Source organism: Myotis brandtii, unplaced genomic scaffold, assembly GCF_000412655.1.
Source record: "Myotis brandtii unplaced genomic scaffold, ASM41265v1 scaffold99, whole genome shotgun sequence".
NCBI classification, from domain to species: domain Eukaryota; kingdom Metazoa; phylum Chordata; class Mammalia; order Chiroptera; family Vespertilionidae; genus Myotis; species Myotis brandtii.
Window position 1 is genome coordinate 2,312,205 of NW_005372121.1, and position 19,258 is coordinate 2,331,462.

At 39.1% G+C, this 19,258-nt stretch overlaps 1 protein-coding gene across 6 annotated transcripts in view; it reads right to left on the reverse strand.

Moving 5' to 3' along the window:
• MECOM (MDS1 and EVI1 complex locus) overlaps positions 1–19,258 on the reverse strand; it is a 578,696-nt gene that overhangs the window by 301,648 nt on the left and 257,790 nt on the right. The window lies entirely within an intron of this gene.

Genomic DNA, 19,258 nt, shown 5'->3' on the forward strand with positions numbered 1-19,258 from the left:
AGGACGTTCAATCTCTGTGAGTCCTACTCCCAAGGAAAAACATGACCTGGTTAATGTTTGGCTTATTCTGTTGTTAGGGAGCCAGGATCACCAATACCCACTGGAGTGACCAGGTAAGAACAGACTTATCATATATCAGATAGTGTTTCTTTTCCATTATGACGACGTGCCTTGACTTTCTGTTAGTAATACACGTTTTTAAGAGACTTCTGGCACCCTTTGACCTGATGGCTTTTACTCATAAGCTTTTTATTTCCCCAAAGTGATTTTCTTTCAGGTTCGTTTAGAGTAAAATAGAAATGCCCTGAGATTATGCCGCAGCAGACTGGGTGGTGGCTCCTCAGGCAGTCTGAAATGACCAGAGTACAGCCTTTCAGTATTCAAACCCTATCTACAGTAATTATTTGCCAGCGTATCTAAAAGAAGGCAGGCATTTCCTGTTGCACACAAATGGGACACTCTTATCTAAATTACTGTTTAAACAGGTATTTAAGAAAAGACTATCACAGGCAGGAATTTACTGATGACGGAACACATTAGTTTAGGGCTGGACACATTCGTTGAGGACTAACCATTGTCAGGAAAGGAAGCATGTCAGCATCAGGAAGGTATAGAGAATATTTTACAGCTCCCATATGGGTCAAGATGGGGATTGTAAACTATGCCACTTGCATTTGGGTCCAGCAGGAGTGGCATAAGCCCTGACATAGCAGTCTGGATCCAGTAATATGTCTCCAGTGCCCAGAGTAACCTTTAGAGTCAGAGTTTGAGAGTCCCTGCTTCCCTATCCGTAAAATAAGCCCATGGACAAGTTCAGCCCCGGGTCCACTCCACTCAAGTAATCCCAGTTCTATGCAATGAAATCCAAAGGAGGGTCAAGGTTTGAGATCTCAGGCAGACTGGTTGAGATCATAAGTACAAGAAAAAAGTACCCGTCATAATACTTCTGCCATCTCTGTAGAAAAACTTTTTTTTTTAAGTATATAATGTAAAGAAAATCCATGGGATAGGAGAGATACCTGAAGTCGATGGAATAATTACATCATGACTTAATAAGCTTTGTGCTGTTGTTGCTTTGCTGCCATTGTTGTTATATTAATAGATTTACTTCATTCAACTTTTTATTTGCATAATCACTATTAAATCTTAGCAAGACTTTTATATGCAAAAAAAAAGTCTTGCATGGGGGGTCACAAGACTGGTGTATCAAAAACTTAGAAAATATATTTCCTGGAAAGACACTGAGAATCGGTTTCATCTCTCCCAACGTGTAACCTAGGAGAGACTGTACGCTGGCTGCCTAACTCTGCTCTAACCAGTGAAACTGGAATTTATCCCCAGTAGAGGCTTATAAAACTGGGCTGTTATTCTCACATTAAGTAGACTGCCCTCTGGTGAGGACTGTGGTTTACGTGTGGGCAGAATGTGTGGTTTACTACCTCTAATTTGTTTATGTTGTTGATGGTGGTTTCAGAAGAAAGCTGCAGCTCTTCACATGCTAAAGAGTGACCTGATTTGCTTCCTTACAAATAAGTGTTTAAAGGGGGGAGGGGAGCATGAGGGCGCATTAATGTGCCCCTGCTAATGGAGGAGCAACTGGGATCCCTTTGACCACAGCTCTGCTTCCTTCAGCTCTGCACGTGAAATGAGAGCCCCAACTTGCTTATTGTAATTACCTAAGTGTGGCTTGGTGGCTTTTGGCAGAGATCCTTCCTGCCTCCGAAGGACAGACCAAAACTCAAAAGCTACAAGTTAAAGGAAGGAGAGGGGGAATGTGCGTTTTGTAGCAAGGAAGCTGAATTCTAATAGTCACTGGGTGAAAATATTCAAAACAACCCCCAAAAGGTGAAGATCAAAAAGTAAATGAGATTTTTGCTCTACTTTCTATCACATAGTACACAAAGGTAGGCGTGCGGGAGAACTGAATAAACAGTGTAAATGTAAGTGCAAATGCATTCTCACAGCTGACTCGATGCAGGCCTTTTCTCACTGCTACAAAACAGAAGAGCTTTCTCATGGCCAGGAGTCCTCCATAAAGAAAAGAAAATAATTATGCGTGTCTGGCAGAAGAGGGAGTTGTAGCAATGGCCTGCTGATAAAATGGAATGTGAACAAGCAATAGAACACTAACCTAACCACACTCTTGCTTTGATAAGGACCAGAGAGTGTGCAAAAAATTTTTACTAGAGTCTCAAAATTAGGTTTTATTTGAAAATGAACAATGGTCCTTGTTCTCTATAAGGCGTGGTAATAGAAACAGTGACTTCTGATCTTCAAGTCATTCTGTGAAAAAAGTTCCTTGATTTGTTTAATGTCAGCACAGACTCTGGCTCCATTGCAAATACAGTGTCTTCAGTGTAAAATAAATTTAGATGGTTCCAAGGAGTGCAATTTTCTGCTCCCATTCCAAGCTCTAAAGACCCTCATATTGAGTTTCCCAACACTACATCATAGTAAACATAAAATCATTCAAAACCATGGGGATAGAAGGAATGTCATTGAAAAACATAAAAGGAAGGTGTGTGTTTTTTTTAAATTTTGAGAAAACATTATACACTTTGATAAAAAAAATGTTTTTAGAAAAATATGAACAGATGTGCTATGCATATGTGTATACATACACTAAATAGCACTTATGATTTAAAACGGGGTAATTTCAACATTGCTAAGTGGTAACACAAGCTAGGTATTTAAGGGAATGATATAATATGACAACTTCATAGACTACCAAACTATGCATGGTCTCTGGAAATTGTCATTATCAACATGTACAATAACTAGTAGCATTGGGTGCTCTGTACAGTATCCTTCATGTCTAATTGAGTCACACAGTCTAAGACACTTGACGGGCACCAGGCACTGCCTCCTAATGAGAACTGACTTTTAAAGAAAGGCATTCAGGGCCTCTTCTATATAAATTACTATCGTTTGCAGCGAGAGAGGATTATAAATGTTTGCTGGCAAAAACTAAATTTATTTACAAACTGGGTCTAATTTATTTATGACTCCAATACAATCAACTTTTGTCGAAATATTTATGTTATCTGTACTTCTGCCTCACTAAACTCTACCACAATCATAAACACTGTTGAAAAATTATTTGCAGTTAGCAGGATTTAAACTACCCATTATATCACCAGCTAGCGCCAGTAAACTTTTGCACTGGTTGATAAAGTTTCCTCTGTGGAATAAATATACACTTGACTTTCCAAATCTTTGGTGGGCTCCATACAATGAAAAGTGAAGGATTAAACAGATGCCCCAGACTTGACTAGTTTTGTGTGAATGCTTCAATTGCACATTCCAATTCAAATTTTGTGGATACACTACAAAGGTGTAGTCTCTGATAGCACTAAAAGGGGAATTAGATGACAAATGTTGGGGCTATATCGTTTTTGCCAAAGATGCTACTTCTCAGACCTATTCATTTACCCATTCCAAAACATTTATCTGGTACGATGTTGTACCTGGAACTGTACAAATTGCTAATGCTAGATACAGACATAAATAAGGTCAAGTTCCTGCCTCACGTGGCTTAGAGTCGAGTAGTGAAGAGAGAGATGTTAACAGTACGTGGCAATGCAATAAAATAAGCTCTAGGATGAGTTAGGAAGAGTGAAGACTGTTGAGAGTTGGGTATAAATAACTGCATTGGGCATGCCCATATTATAGAAACCCGTAGCCTTAGGTTAACAAAATCTATATATGTGCTAAATTAAGTAAAACTTATTTAAATTCTTGATTGAAATGCATTTGTAGTTCACATTTATTTCTGAGTATCCCCAAATTCTTCACAGCAACATGAGCATCAAAATAGGGATGATTTACTCCCACTGCTTCTAAAACCAGCAGATTCTAAAACCACATTGCCCACATTTCCATTACAAAATAAGCCAGGAGCAAACTGCATGGAGAAGTGGATGGCTTCCCTTTCATGTAACTAGTAAGAATGCATTTCTGCATGGTCTGTTTCAGTGACAAAAACTAGAAGTTCTACTATGAAGCAGGTAGGGCTGCCATGATGCCAATGAATCTCACCAACCTGACCCAAACCACAACATCTATCTTCCTTCCAGTTTGAATGAAAAGTTGTGCCAAACAAATCAGAGATAGTTCTGGTTGACCTCAGAACCGTGCTGTATTCAGAGGGAAGACTGGCCAGATCATTCTGGAACCTCCCCATCTAAAGCAAGAATCATCGGAAGAAATGGTAGTACTACTAATTTCTGATATCCGACAATTTTCAAAAATATAATGGTCCTTTCCCAAATAATATCTACATGTGCCTCTGATAGTCAAAGTAATGTAACCAAAAGCCAAAGTAGCAAAGCAAATTTCAAGCGCTATATTTACATAGTGAAAAAAGAATCTCAAAAAAATGAGCTATTTATTCAACAAGGTGCTTTGTAAAAAGGAATGCCAAAAACCCAGATATTTGCAACTTCATTTAGTAGTATATGCATAAAATATATTGCTGCCCTGTTTTATCAACATTTTATAGAATAAGTCATTTAAACCCAGATATTATGCTCCACAATAAAAAAAATCTCAGCGATTTTGTTTTGTGCTTTTGCTGATTATTTTATGGATTTTTCCTAATAAATCTTTTTTAACAAACTGCTTGTTTTAATAGGTTATAGCTATGCTAGTTAAGTAAAATCTTTTGGTATCATGTTGCTAAAACTTTAAGATAATTGATTGAAATGCCCATTTTTCATAACACTGTAGAATCTCAAAGCTAAAGAATCCAGGAAATTATCAGTTTAGTAACCTAAACATCTAAGATGCTTGCTGATTCAATTATATTGTGGATCAATATATGTAAACCTATGTAAACTATGACTGCTTGAGAGAAAAAAAATGGAAATGTTTTAATTCTATCAAAAGTATATAATGTTGCCCTGACCAGTTTGGCTCAGTTGATAGAGCGTTGGCCTGCAGAGTGAAGGGTCCCAGGTTCGATTCCAGTCAAGGGCATGTACCTTGGTTGCGGGCACATCCCCAGTAGGGGCTGTGCAGGAAGCAGCTGATCGATGTTTCTCTCTCATCGATGTTTCTAACTCTCTACCCCTCTCCCTTTCTCTCTGTAAAAAAGCAATAAAATATATTTTTTTAAAAGTATATAATGTAAAGAAAATCCATGGGATAGGAGAGATACCTGAAGTCGATGGAATAATTACATCATGACTTAATAAGCTTTGTGCTGTTGTTGCTTTTGTTGTTTTGCTGCCATTGTTGTTATATTAATAGATTTACTTCATTCAACTTTTTATATGCATCATCACTATTAAATCTTAGCAAGACTTTTATATGCAAAGCACCATGGGGGGTCACTAAGAAGAATAAAGTGAAATTGCTGATTTCAAAGGAATTACAATCCAGTCAGAGAGATAAGTGCCCAGGAAGAATGAACTTGAATAATATAAAGCTCCACTGCATACACTCAAGTGAATGGCAAAGAAAACAAGACTACAATATTCAGCAGTAAAAGGGATATTCTTCTTTAAGAGAAAACTGAAGGGGAAGATGGCTAGAAATTCTACTTGTGATGAAGACAGGTAACCGAAAGGATTGTGAAACAAAAGGTTATAGACGGCGGCTGAGCCTTGGCGAGGTAATGACTTTTAATTGGATTGAGTTTATCATATTTGCAGAGGTAGAACAGACACAGAAGAAAGGATTAGAGTGATTTCCACTTTCCATTATTTGGCATAATGAGAAAACAGAGGGTGGTCCACATCCCTTGTACATATTATGAGCCATGGGAGATGCTTAACATGTCAGTTTTGGGTAGCATTGAGGGCTCCAAAATAAACACATTTATTTGGACATAGTTAAGTCAAAATAAGTCACCTGAAAAAAAAAAGGTTACAGGTCATTAATTTGTATAGTACAAAGGATTTATGAATTTTAAAATTAATGCTCCTGGATCTCTATACCATTTCACACAGTAAGGTAAATCTGCATTTTTCTTCAAAGTTTAGCTAGCTTAAAGTGTCAAATGAAAATACTTGGCTGAAGAAAAACCAGCTGAGCTGACTCTCTTCTAGAGGAAAAGAAGCACATTATAAATTCTTCCAAGAAACAGTGTTATATACCTCAAGTCAAAACACACACGTAAAACAAGCAAACAAAAACTTGTATAAATATGTGTTGAGTCATAACAGGGTCATGTGGTGGCACACCCCAAATTCAAGTGAGCCCTTGTGGCAAAGCTTATTAAAGTAGACCTCTACCAAAACATCACTGACTATAAGGTGATGAGGGCAGGGAGCATGGGTGTCTGTTTATTGCAGAATCCCCAGAATCCAGAAAAGTTTCTAGCTTGTAATAATAATTCAGTGTGTGATTGTTGAATTGAAAACATCAGACCAAAGCAAGCCAATTGTACTGGAAGTAATGAGTGGTATCTCCTTTTCCTTCTCTAACTTGGGAAATGTTAACATAAATGTGCCAATGCATCACATATATTGTGCCTTCAGTCTGTTTGAGGATACAGTAAAAATGCTCCACTTAAGAAAGGAAAAGTACAAGCTGAATATATACATGCTTGTGCACACATGCATACACACACACACACACACACACACACACACACACACACACACTCCAAATACTCCACATGCTAAGAGATGAATTTAACCAAATGGCATCAATTCAGAGCTTCTACCATGTCCTCCTCATATTTCAACCTCTTCAAATATATTTGTTCTAAAAGGAATAAAAATAGACAGACAAAAAATCTTTATATGGGTAGCCCATATTTTTGTCCTTTTCTCAAGATTTTTACTGAATCCTCTAAGAAGGGTGATTGGTAAATCAATATCATTATGGCCAACTAAATTTAATTCCACCAGCATTTCCTACAGCTCCTGCTATGAACCAGCCATATCTTGTAGGTTGTACAATGTGAGCTTCATGAGGGTAGGGACTCTGCCAGCTGCATCCTCAGCAATAAATGTAGAGTCTGGCATAGAGTATATGTTCAATAAATACTTATTAAACTAATAAATAAATATAGGAATGGATAAATGCAGATGAGCCTTAAAGGAATCCAGAGACTAGAGCTGCTATCCCAAACCAGGCTGTGCATCCAAATCTCATATGGAGCTTATTTTAAAAAATACAAATTCTGTGGCATTTCTAGAACTAGCAATAAAGAATCCTTATATATATATAGTAGGTCCTCAGGTTACCTCGGAGATCCATAATGCGACTTTCACCGTAAGTCAGAACCCACCTGCATAAGCACCTATGTCGCTCACATGGAGCACATATACAACAGTAATGAAGTGAAACAGTAAAAAAATTTTAAAAGAAAGATAATTCCTGACCTTTACTTGTGGTAAATAAATCATAAAAAACATAAAGCACATATGTACATACGTGAAATGACGGAACTTATTTTATATAAATAAATGGGAGATGGCGACATAACCACGAAATGACATATGTCAAGTCCGATGTAACCTGAGGACTGCCTATATATATATATATATATATGATAAAATCATCCTTCATAACATCTCCACCTTTTTGTTCTACAATCTCAACCCCCAATATCACAAATAAATTCACACATTTATTTGGACATAGTTAAGTCAGATAATGTGCAAACTGCAGACCCAAGACAATTCCTGTTTAAACCAAAACACTATACCTAACTAGTTATGCAGGCCTAGAAAGCCCCTTAATCTCTTTGAGCCTCAGTTTCTTTATTCATATCTGATTTTTGCCCAACATGGCAGCCACTAGAAACGTGAGGCAATTGAGCATTTGAAATGTGGCTACTTCAAATTGAGATATGCTGTAAATTTAAAATTATATACCTAATTTTTAAAACTTGGCAAAAAAATGTCAAATATATAATAATTTTTATATTATCTACTGAAATGATACAATTTTGAATATAAAATGTGTTAGTACAATTAATTATACCTGTTTCTTTTTACCTCTTTAATTGGCTATCCGAAAATTTAAAATTTATATTAATGGCTGACATTTCTATTTCTATTAGACAACACTGTTTTTTTAAATACTTATGACATAAAACTGTAATAACAATCAAAAGAACTAAAGCATTTGAACATCTTTTGTAAACTTTAGAAGAAAATACAAATGCCATTATCATTATTATTAGAAAAGGTTCTCAGGCCTCTAGGTCTTGGGTGACAGCTCTTAAAGGTCAGTGTCTTTCAGGTACAACAAAAGGTGATGAAATGGTTCACAAACAATTCATTCTCTACCACTCCCCTGTCAATAAATCTCTCAATAAACACTTGTTGAAACCAAATGTAAAGAAAGATCAATGTGATCACTGACATGGTATAAAAAGATGAGCTCATTCCAGAATGCTCCCCTGCCAAGATTTCTATGATGATGCAGGAAATAGCCTGGACTTAATAAGGTTGGAGGAAGGTTTATATTTGAAAGAGGCATTATTGGCCAATGAACAATAAGTAGTATTTTATGATGGGAAATGATCAGTTTTTCCATGATTTCAGCCCAAGATTCGAAGGAGAAGAAAAAAAAAGTCTTGGGATTCATTTATCTCTTTATCTCTTGGATAGAGCGGTTTAATTCCCCCCCCCCCCCTCCCCCCCCCCCAATAACCCACACACACACACACACACACAAATATTCCATTCCATTGCTTCAAAAGAGGGTGTGCCTCAAAACACCTGGCAGAGAGAAGAACACGACAAACTTTCTAGCTGCCCTTCCATTACTGTGGTGTAGTCGGTGAATCTCCAATACACCGCCTAGGTCTAGGCCAGTGATGGTGAACCTATGACACGCATGTCAGAGGTGACACGCAAACTCATTCTTTTGGTTGATTTTTCTTTGTTAAATGGCATTCAAATATATAAAATAAATATCAAAAATATAAATCTTTGTTTTACTATGGTTGCAAATATCAAAAAATTTCTATATGTGACAAGGCACCAGAGTTAAGTTAAGGTGTTTCAAAATGCTGACATGCCGAGCTCAAAAGGTTCGCCATCACTGGTCTAGGCTGATGGATGAAGATAGAGACAGGTACTCCCAGGCTGTACCTACTTACACTACCTTGATAACATATATAAGTGTTTGAAGAAGTTCCGTAGGTAGGGAGACAGGCAAACCCACCGAGAGTTCCCTCAAAGCTTTATTATGCAAACGGGAGTAGTAGCCAGGGTTCCTTTGGGGATAGAAAATTGAATTGTCATTCGCAGTTCATTCCATGCTCTTACCAGATCATGACTAGACACTTATGAATATTAGCTGACGTATTTACTGCAATGCAATGTAAGGCAGTTGCTAGCCTAACATTCCAGCCTTTGTTTCAAGCCTCTTTTCATCTTCTTCCAGGCTGTTGATTTTCGAGTGGCTATGTGATCCCAGTGAGCTGCTAGCAAAGAGTGATCAATCAGCGCGTTGAGAGTTTCTGGTTCTTCCCAATACCTGGGAACTGCTTTGATAAGTAGTATTCTTGGGACTATATAAAATGTGTCATTGTTGGAGCAAATGGTAGCATGGCAGGTTATTGTTCTCTTCTTTATTCATATTTAAACAAAGTCTTTTGTTTACAACAAATCTCCACTTGCCCTAAGATCATTCTGCCCCAAACTCAAGCCACTAAAGGTCCATGTACACTTACATTAATGTTTTCTCTGGGGATTTAAAACTGGCACCCATGTATCCACACTTGGGGGCATATTGATATTAATAATAGAACAATTCCATTAATCCTATTTTTAAGCTCTGGATAAAGATATTGAAGAAAATATCACACAACTGCTCTCATGGCTGAATGCATGCTGCTAAAGGTGTACCGTTCTCCCAAGAAAGTTTTATCCTGGGTTGTCAAAATCAACACCCATTTGAGAAAGACTTGGGAGGATTAGAGCTCATCAATTTTCCTCTCAAAACTTGGCCATAGCTTTCTGAAGACCTCAGAAAGTTCTTTTTGTAATTGGTCATAATCAATTTGGCCATCTTATGCCTTCAAGGCATCCTATAATCTAGCCATAATAATCTATTCTTTGTCTGTGAATATTCTGTGGAATTTGGGTTCTCTCTGTGTTTCCTTGACAGCCTTCTGATCTAGAATGTCCTTCCCTTGTTCTGAGACCTAGAGATGGGACAGTGACCTAGGACCACAATGCCCCTGCTTGAATGAACCTCATAGCTTTTGGGAAGGGGAAGAAAGGAAACCAACACATAGATGGAGAATAAGATAAATTTCGGTGCTCAGAATAAAATAAAACAGTTTGAAATGTGTAGGTGACAACTTTAGATAGGGATGGCCTTGTGGAAGAGGCAGCCTTTAAGATTTATACAATAAAACTCTTTCATATCCAGTTCAGATGCCATCTCATCTGCTAAAGGTTCCCACTTTCCATGTCCATCACCTCCCCAACCAGAGGGAGCCCCTTCCTCTGTAGATCCCAGAGAATAGAAAATATACCTCAAAACATATCCTTCTGTCTTTATATGGTGCTGTTATAGTTCATTGTTTTCACGTGCATTTTCCCATTTTGATTTTCAGCTACTTGAGGGCAAGGGTTATGTCTCAATGATCTTTAAATCCTCCCTGCAGTGCTGTGAATATAGTAGATGCTCAAATTCAAATGGAATCAACTTTAAAAAATGCTCTTTATGAGGAGTTTCATTTTTGAAAGCTGCCCTTTGTAGCTCACCTAGCTCTGAATCTTAAACAGATTTCAAAAGAAGCAGTTATCCACGAAAGTCATTGCCACTACTGGAAAAGAAACATTTTCTGGGGGATTTCTAAATGATTGACCATTCAGAAAACTTGCTCAAGCAAATGTTTGTTTCCAAGTGCTCTTCTAGAGGTGGTTAAAGGTTGGAAACAAAAATCTCTCTCAACAAATTTCAGATAATTATCCCCTCAGTCCAAAACTGGAATCCTCAAGCTTTCTGTTTGAAAATGTCTCCCAAATTGAGGATTTCCTAGTTGAATAGAATCCGAAAGAGAGGCTTTTGGTTGATAAACTAGAACATTGAGCTGAACCATGCACAACCCAAGCTGGATTTCACAACAGCAGATGAGAGTAAGCACAGAGTTAGCAAATTCTACCGGAAAGTTTTGGTATTTGTTTCTGAGTTTTTATAAACACTTTACTCTTTTGTTCTTAGCTTAATGACTGTGCTCAACAGAGTTTTCCATTCTTAAAGTGACACCATTAAAAAGAAAATAATTGTTCAAATACAAGAAAAAAAATGACACATTTTTTTAAACGCCCTACCCCGAAGAATTCAAATGTTCTCACTTGGTTGGGATCTGATTCTGAAATTCCAATTTCACAAATGAGCCTCCAACCCCCTAACCCAAAAAGGAATTCCTCCAAGTTTAGACTGAGGTAGGATAAATATGCCACATGCTATTTCAAACACCAAGAACAAGGTAGGTATTTTCCCTGCTGCTTCCCTGCCCTGTAATTTGACATCCATTTTAATGATGCTTGCTTTATTGCTTGTCAGAAAAGTGAAATGGGCTGTCAATTTTACAGAGTTTCTCCTACCTTTTGGGTGGTTATATTACATTTTGAAATAAGTGTATAGCTTCCCCTCCCCTTTATTTAGCCTAAATGGTGCATGTGTGGGTTTGGTACTTGGCTGCCAGTGGAATGAAGTCATAATTTCAGGAGTCCAAGAGAATAGATCAAAATCACGCCAACACTTTCATGGATGGGTATATGCTGCTAAATGGATGTTTACCCAGAAAAGTCATCATCTGGCATGCAGCATAGCGAATGTTCCTAAGCAGCTAACTCATGTATACTAAACAAATTTGGCTTGGCTGCTGCAAGGGCTGCCTTGTGGAAATTCTCAACATACATTTGTTTGATTGAGCCGTCATTCCCAGTTGATCTGCTGATGATCTGTGTCACTTTGTTTAAATGTCCTGGTGGTTTTTTTTATATATATACAGTGAAAAGCCAGTATGTTTCTGTGATGGATTAAATAGAGGTGAAATTTGAGAGTGACTCCTGTTTTTGATTCCTGTGTTCTCAGACAGGTGGGTCTGGAATGATCAAGAATGTCACATTCAAACACAAGGGGAAATATGGAGCCCTTTTGATTTAAAACACATTACTGTAAGATATATTTGCTACTGTGTTCTCCCAGTACAAGAAGCTATTTAGGATTCCCCATCTAAACAAACACCATATGGGTTCATTCTCAGCATCCCTTTCAAATGTCCAAAAACAAAGGACACAAAACTCACTGCTGGGAAACACAGTTTGAGAGGAGTGAGCAAGGCCCATTTCTGACGCATGGACTCAGAAATCAAACGCAAGGTCAGGCTAGAACCGAAGCTCCAGATCTCAAATATCCCAGTAATGGTTCAGATGGAAACCCAACACCGCAGTGCCATGGCACGTCTGAGGCACTAATCAAGCAACTGCCTGTTTGCTCCGTGGTTAAAGTACTTCCTCCAGCTAATCTTCCCAGATAGGCTCTCAGCTTTAATAACCTATGGGGTCTGCTGTTAAGTGTGGGGATCTGGGCACCATCAGCACTGGTGTCTCCACTCTGCCAAACCCCAGACAACACGTGATGCACGTGCATTCCCTCCCCTCAGCTCCCGTAGACCCAGGCCTGCCGTAAGCTGGGTCCCCCGCCCCCAAAAATATCTCTCTGACCCAACTTGTTCTCATACCTGAAATCCCCCCCAATTTAGCATCATTTCTTTGGATTAAAGAAAAACCATCTTCAAGAGTATCCATGACCATTGATAGTCTGCTCCTTTCTATATGCATTTTGACATTTGCTGTGGGCCACACACACTGCGTTTCCACTCTAGAAGCCAAATGTCTGGCCCCATTCCCGGCCTCAAAGAGACACAGTCCAATAGAGAAGGAAGTCATGGAAATAAAATATAGTACCCACAGTCAACAAATTATGTACAGGGTGCAGAGGAGAAAGGAGTGGATTCTGAGGGTGAGAAGGGTTAGGAAAGGCTGCCCAGAGATGGTGACACTTGAAAAGGGTGTTGAAAAATAAAGATGGTTTCCAAGGAATTTCCAGGGTAAAGACAGGGGAAGAGAGACCTTTCGAGGAAGATAAAGAGCATATTGAGAGGTATAAAAGTATGAAACAGGTTAGTATGTGCCTAAAACTAAGGGTGTCTCAGAATTGCCTGATTTATAGTAGGAAAGAGGGTAGATACAGATGTGAAGAAATAGGTGGTGAGGAGCCAAATAGTCTCTATGCTGTATTCTAGAATTTGGCCTTTTTCCTCCTAAAATAAATATGGTGCTAGTTAAGGATCTTAGGGAGCAGAATGGAAAGACCAGAGTTGTGTTTTATAATGAATATTCTGACTCCAAGAACAGGAGAAATTTAGGAAAGATGACATGGAAGGTCGATGAACCTGTCAGAGGCTATTTCAATAATCCATGAGAGAAACACTGAAGACTTAAAACAAAAAACAAAAAAAAAACACTGATAGTGGAGGACAAAGAACAAGAGAGATTTAGGAAGTAAAATTGAGAGGATTTAGTGAGGGAGTGAGGTGGGATAAAATAAACCCTGATGAACCAATATGCTATATGTCATGACTTAGTTTAACAACGATGAGTAAAGCCTGCCACTGTGGGATTGGGACACATAGAGGGGATGAGAAGAAAAAGTCCGGGATACTGAACACTGAAGTAGGAGCCCTGGGCAGACAGGAGACAACAAGGGAACTCTGGGTCCTGGAGAATGATGCCCCTTCAGAGCCCAGAGGCCTTTCTTTTGGTGGAAGACCCCATGAAGATCAAAAGATGAGCATAGGAACAGGAGAAAACCATGTTAGTCATGCAGGTACAAATAGAAAATGTGCCAGGTAAGGCATTCAAGGATATTTTCCCTACTAATGATAGTCTCTCAGGAATGTTGATTCCATAACAAGCCTCATTCCTTCAAATTAGTAAATATAATTTTACATGTTAATTATCCTTAAGTTCCTACACTTAAAGTTGTTCAATATATATTGACTAGAGGCCCAGTGCATAAAATTCATGCACTGGGGGGGTGTCCCTCAGCCCAGCCTGCACCCTCTCCAATCTGGGAACCCTCAGGGGATGTCTGACTGCAGTCGGGCATCCCTCTCACAATCTGGGACTGCTGGCTCCCAACCACTTGCCTGCCTGCCTGCCTGCCTGCCTGCCTGATTGCCCCTAACCGCTTCTGTCTAACAGCCTGATCACCCCCTAACCACTCCCCTGCCAACCTGATTGATGCCTAACTGCTCCCCTGCCAGCCCAATTGCCCCCAACTGCCCTCCCCTGCTGGCCTGGTTGCCCCTAACTGCCCTCCCCTGCTGACCTGATCACTCACAACTGCCCTCCCCCTGCTGGCCCAATCATCTCCAACTGCCCTCCCCTGCCAGCCCAGTTGCCCCCATCAGCCCTCCCCTGTTGGCCTGGTCACCCCTAACTGCCCTCTTCTGCAGGCCTGGTCCCCCTCAACTGCCGTCCCCTGCAGGCCTGGTCACCCCCAACTGCCCTCCCCTGCTGGCCTGGTTGCCCCTAACTGCCCTCCCCTGCTGACCTGATCACTCACAACTGCCCTCCCCTGCCAGCCATCTTGTGGCTGTAGGCACGCCATCTTTGAGGATGGGGCAGTCAATTAGCATATTCCCTCCTTATTGGCTGTGGGTGCCACCATCTTTGAGGGTGAGGCAGTCAATTAGAGTATTCCCTCCTTATTGGCTGTGGGCGCCACCATCTTTGAGGGCGAGGCAGACAATTAGCATATTTCCTCTTTATTGGCTGTGGGCACCACCATCTTTGAAGGCAGGGCAGTCAATTAGCATATTACCTCCTTATTGGCTGTGAGTGCTGCCATCTTTGAGGGCGGGCAGTCAATTAGCATATTCTCTCTTATTAGATAGGATAATACTAGCCCAGGTACTTGGCTTTAAGAAGGGCTTACCAGGTACACAACCCCTTCCTCGCTCTCCTCAGGAAAGGCCCCAAAGCAACTCCTTATCTCAATGGTTTTCATAGGAATTTATTAAAATTTTACTTATATGTAACTATGCCCCCTCTACTTGAGATCTTTGAGAAAAAGTTTCGTGCCAATACATATAATTTATGTAAATTATTAAGATAATCTTTAAAAACCCATTAGTGAATATGCAGAAATTCTTGCAAATCAACATTCTCTATCCAGTGCCCTTCCCTGCTCACCCCAACCCCAGAACTCCAAATCCACAGGGCGTATGAGGTGCCTGCTCAGTCCACACTGCCCTCAGCCCACCTGTCTTCTTCCCCCAAAGTGGATGATCTGTTTTGTGTTATTTACTTGTATATTTTCTTAGTAGGGGAAAAAGAGAGAGAGAAAAGAAAAAAGGGAGAGGGTAGGAGTTGGGCTTTATTTATTATTGTTTAACATTATTTATGATTATTTTAATTTAAGTCCAACATTCCATGAGTCTCATTGCAGTGGGTGCAAAAGATACCAATAAAATAGCATCACAGTGCCCATACATCTATTCTTCTACTTACTTTTTTTTACAAGTCATATTTTCTTATATGCACACAAAGCAAATCTTGTCAAATTGCAATATACTTCTAGGCATTCTGCTATGGATTTTCAACTTAAGAAATATAAAAGGACGAAGAATGAACTAGACGTCACATTTATTTTATGGACTTATTTGCACCATCCAAAAGAGAATACCAATGAACTCCTTTTAGGCAGGGCATGTGTTTGCCACTGGATGTTCATCTAAAGTAAATAGAATAACATAAAGTAACAGAAAAACAAAATAGCAGAGACTCTATATTAATTTACATAAGCCAGAATGATTAAGACACAGGCTTTTTTTAAAAAAGTTTTTCTGGGGGGTATGAGGCTTTAGAGAGGTAGTAAAGTCCATTAACTCTCTGAAACAGAAAAAAAAAGGCAAAATTAAGTATGTTTTCTTAATTGGTAAACATCATCAAATTGGGATTTGTAAGGTTCATTATAATGTGTACATACACCTAGATTTGACTCCTTCCCTAGTTTCCTGAGAAAAACCAAAATGGAAGATGGGTAAAAATTTACATACTTGGCTGCCAAAGTTCTTTGCTTGGGAACTGAAAGGCCAAATTAGTCATTATTGAGCAATCCAATCTCACACGGGACTCTACAGACTGGCTCTGAGATCACATTGCAATAAATGCTTTTCTATAGAACTAGACACTGTTCTCCTAATTCTGGAGTCTCAAAACATTTTTTTAAAAAACAACCCCAAACCACATTTCTTCCTAGGTTAAAAAAAGTTTGAAAAAAGTTGCTAAGCATATAGGAATATATAATAAAGGTTTTATGGTTGTCTCCCCCCAAAATACTCATACACACACACTCTGACTCACTCACACACACCATGACACACAGTCTTTCCTTATTTAAAATAACAAAACCCAATTCTTCCTACATGCAAATGCGCATAGAAGCAAACAACCTAGAAAGCTCTTTTAAAAAAAATGTGAAAACCTACAAACAAACAAACACAAACTAGCAATAAATTAGAAATAAACTCCAAACCAAGCCAGCAAAACTCGAATTAAGCTGAGGAAATCCAAAAATCTTTCAAAGTACTATAAGTACTATGTAGTTACTTCCTCTTCGTAGACTGTCGCCTGTGGGGACTGCTGGCAGGGAAAGCCCCCTCCCCCCCAAAGGCAGGCTGATCTGGGAGTTAGTTCCCCTGCAGCCTCCTCTGCCCCTCCCTCTGCCAGGCTTCCTGGAGCCTTGCCCTGCAGACCAGAGAGCTCCATGCAGAGAAGGGCTCTGGCCACCCCGCCGGCCTGGTATTTGGCTCCTCAGTCACCCAGCGCACAAGTATGATGGATGATGATGGATCGCAGCCCCACCAAAACCGTGTGAATTTCCCAAGGCCTCTGATTATTCTAATCGAGCCCCGAGAAGAAGCACAGAGCTTTACAAAAGCCTCCAAGGAAACCTCCCATTCTCCTTGTCTGCCTGACACAGACCCCACTCCATAAAGCAACCTGGCCCTGATATGGCCTCCTCTCTTTGACACACAGATCTGGGCCTCCATGCCCATTGTTCAGTGATATGATTTAACCTTGAATAAATTGTTAACAAACACCCAGAGTTATAGCACAGTAGAATGGCCACTCCAGCTTCTCCCAGGGGAAGATAACTGTTTATGGACGCTTTGGGGTCACAGCTTTTCTAATGTTCTCTTGCTCTGCTAGACAATATGGTCAGAAGGGTTTCTTCTCTCTCTCTCTCTCTCTCTCTCTCTCTCTTTCTCCCTCCCTCCCTCCCTTCCTCCCTCTCATAAACCACAAAGGGTCTCTAAGAGACCCTTTTATGAACAAATTCTATAATTATGCCTTTACCTAAGGTAAAGGCATAATTATAGAATTTGTTCATACCAGATAAATATCATGACTAGACCTAGACATGCACAATAGAATGTTATATGTTGTAATAATGGAGGCTATTTTAAAAAGTGTAGCACTACTTAATTTAACTGAGCTGGGGGTCTTTGACTTATTCAGATCCTTTTCTGCCATGTAAAGTTGCAACGTGTGCAGTAGGCCTTGCAGAACAAGGGCTCAGTAACTGCTGTTGGCCTCTTGGAGTGCTCTAAACCAATATAGAAAAAATGAATAGTACCATAGATGTCTATAAAACTCTACAAAGCTGCCATATTTAGAAATATAGCTGGTGTACTTGCAGGAAAGAATACAACCTTTTGGTCCTTTTTAATGCTTGCTATGATCCAATTGCCAATTCCTTACCCTCACCACCACCCCCAAATATCCTGCCACTTGAATTCTTGAAATCTCTCAGAATCTGCATAAATATGTTAGAAAAAGTTTGGTCCTACTACTCAGGGGCGGCTCCAAAATTTCCACATCAGAGGAGTTTATTAAATAAATCTGATTGAACAAGGGTAGGAAGAGTGGGTTGAAGTTGTATTTACAGAGTACTTTGCAAAAAAATAAGAAAATGCCAATGGTCTTTATCAGATCATTGGAAAGGGAATGTGGAAAATTGTGGATTATGGATTAACCTAAGACTACTACCCACACTTCTACCTTGTAATCATGCTTACTCACACAATTATATATTTTTTCTTTTTCTAATTGGGTGTGTATCTTTAAAGATTACAATATTTTGAAATAGTTTTTCTGATGAACTCCTAGAATATACATCCATAATTTTATTTTCTAAAACAGAAAGGTGGATAAATAAGAACAATAGACTAGGCTTGTAGGAACTCAGATCCCATTCCTGGCATTGCCACTGATTAACTGGGAAACTCTGAACAAGTCTTTTCATCTCTCTGGGAATCTATGTCCTCGTCTTACGTAATGTAGAGAGCCCCCAGAGTCCCTTCCAGCTCACATTCTAGGAATTCATCAATCTCTATGTGATTGTGGAAGTAAAGTCCTAGGAAGAGTCGCATCTAGGGTATATTGCTTGCTTTGTACATCCATAATCAACATAGTACCATGTGCATATAAGTTCAGGAAAAGCCATTGGAGGCTGATGACGTTAGCATTTTTAGTTCATATTATGAATTTGGCTTAGATAGGGTCAATGAGAAGATAAAAAGTAATAAAGTTTTTACTTTTACTGAATACATACTACTTGCCAGGCATAATGGGCCCAGGCATAATGATCCCATACTATTCTATTTCAATTTTATTCTAATAGTCCCATCACCGCCTACCATTTATAGAAACCCAAATATCAAAAGATAAACTCTGTAAAATTTGACAATAACTCCCATTTTTCTTTCTTTTCCAACAAAAGACTGCAGACTCCTTGGCTTGCTTCATTCCCCTCTGGAGGATGGCCTAGTTGCTTATGAGCCAGCTCCAGCTATTTTTCTAAATCAGGGTTTACTTACGTTTTGTATGAAACTTGAAGACTAACTTGTTATAACACAGTAAAAAGTTAGAGCAAAAGCTAGTCGTCATTGATTATCTTACCAGTTCACAAAGATCATTTCTGTAATCTAGTATTACTACAACACTTGTTTTATTATTTTGATCAACTTCTAAATGCAACATGCAGGAAAAGTAGAAATTAAAATATAAGCTACAACAAAATGCGTTCTTAACACATTGACAATCTTATCAAGAAAGGCATGCTACTTATATCCCAAATAACCTCAAGCTAATTGCAAAAAAAAAAAGTCACCATATGTAATCCAAAATAATGACTTTGGAGGATATTTATACTTATGCTTCTAGTTAAAAATTAGGGTAAGAAATAAATATAAAAA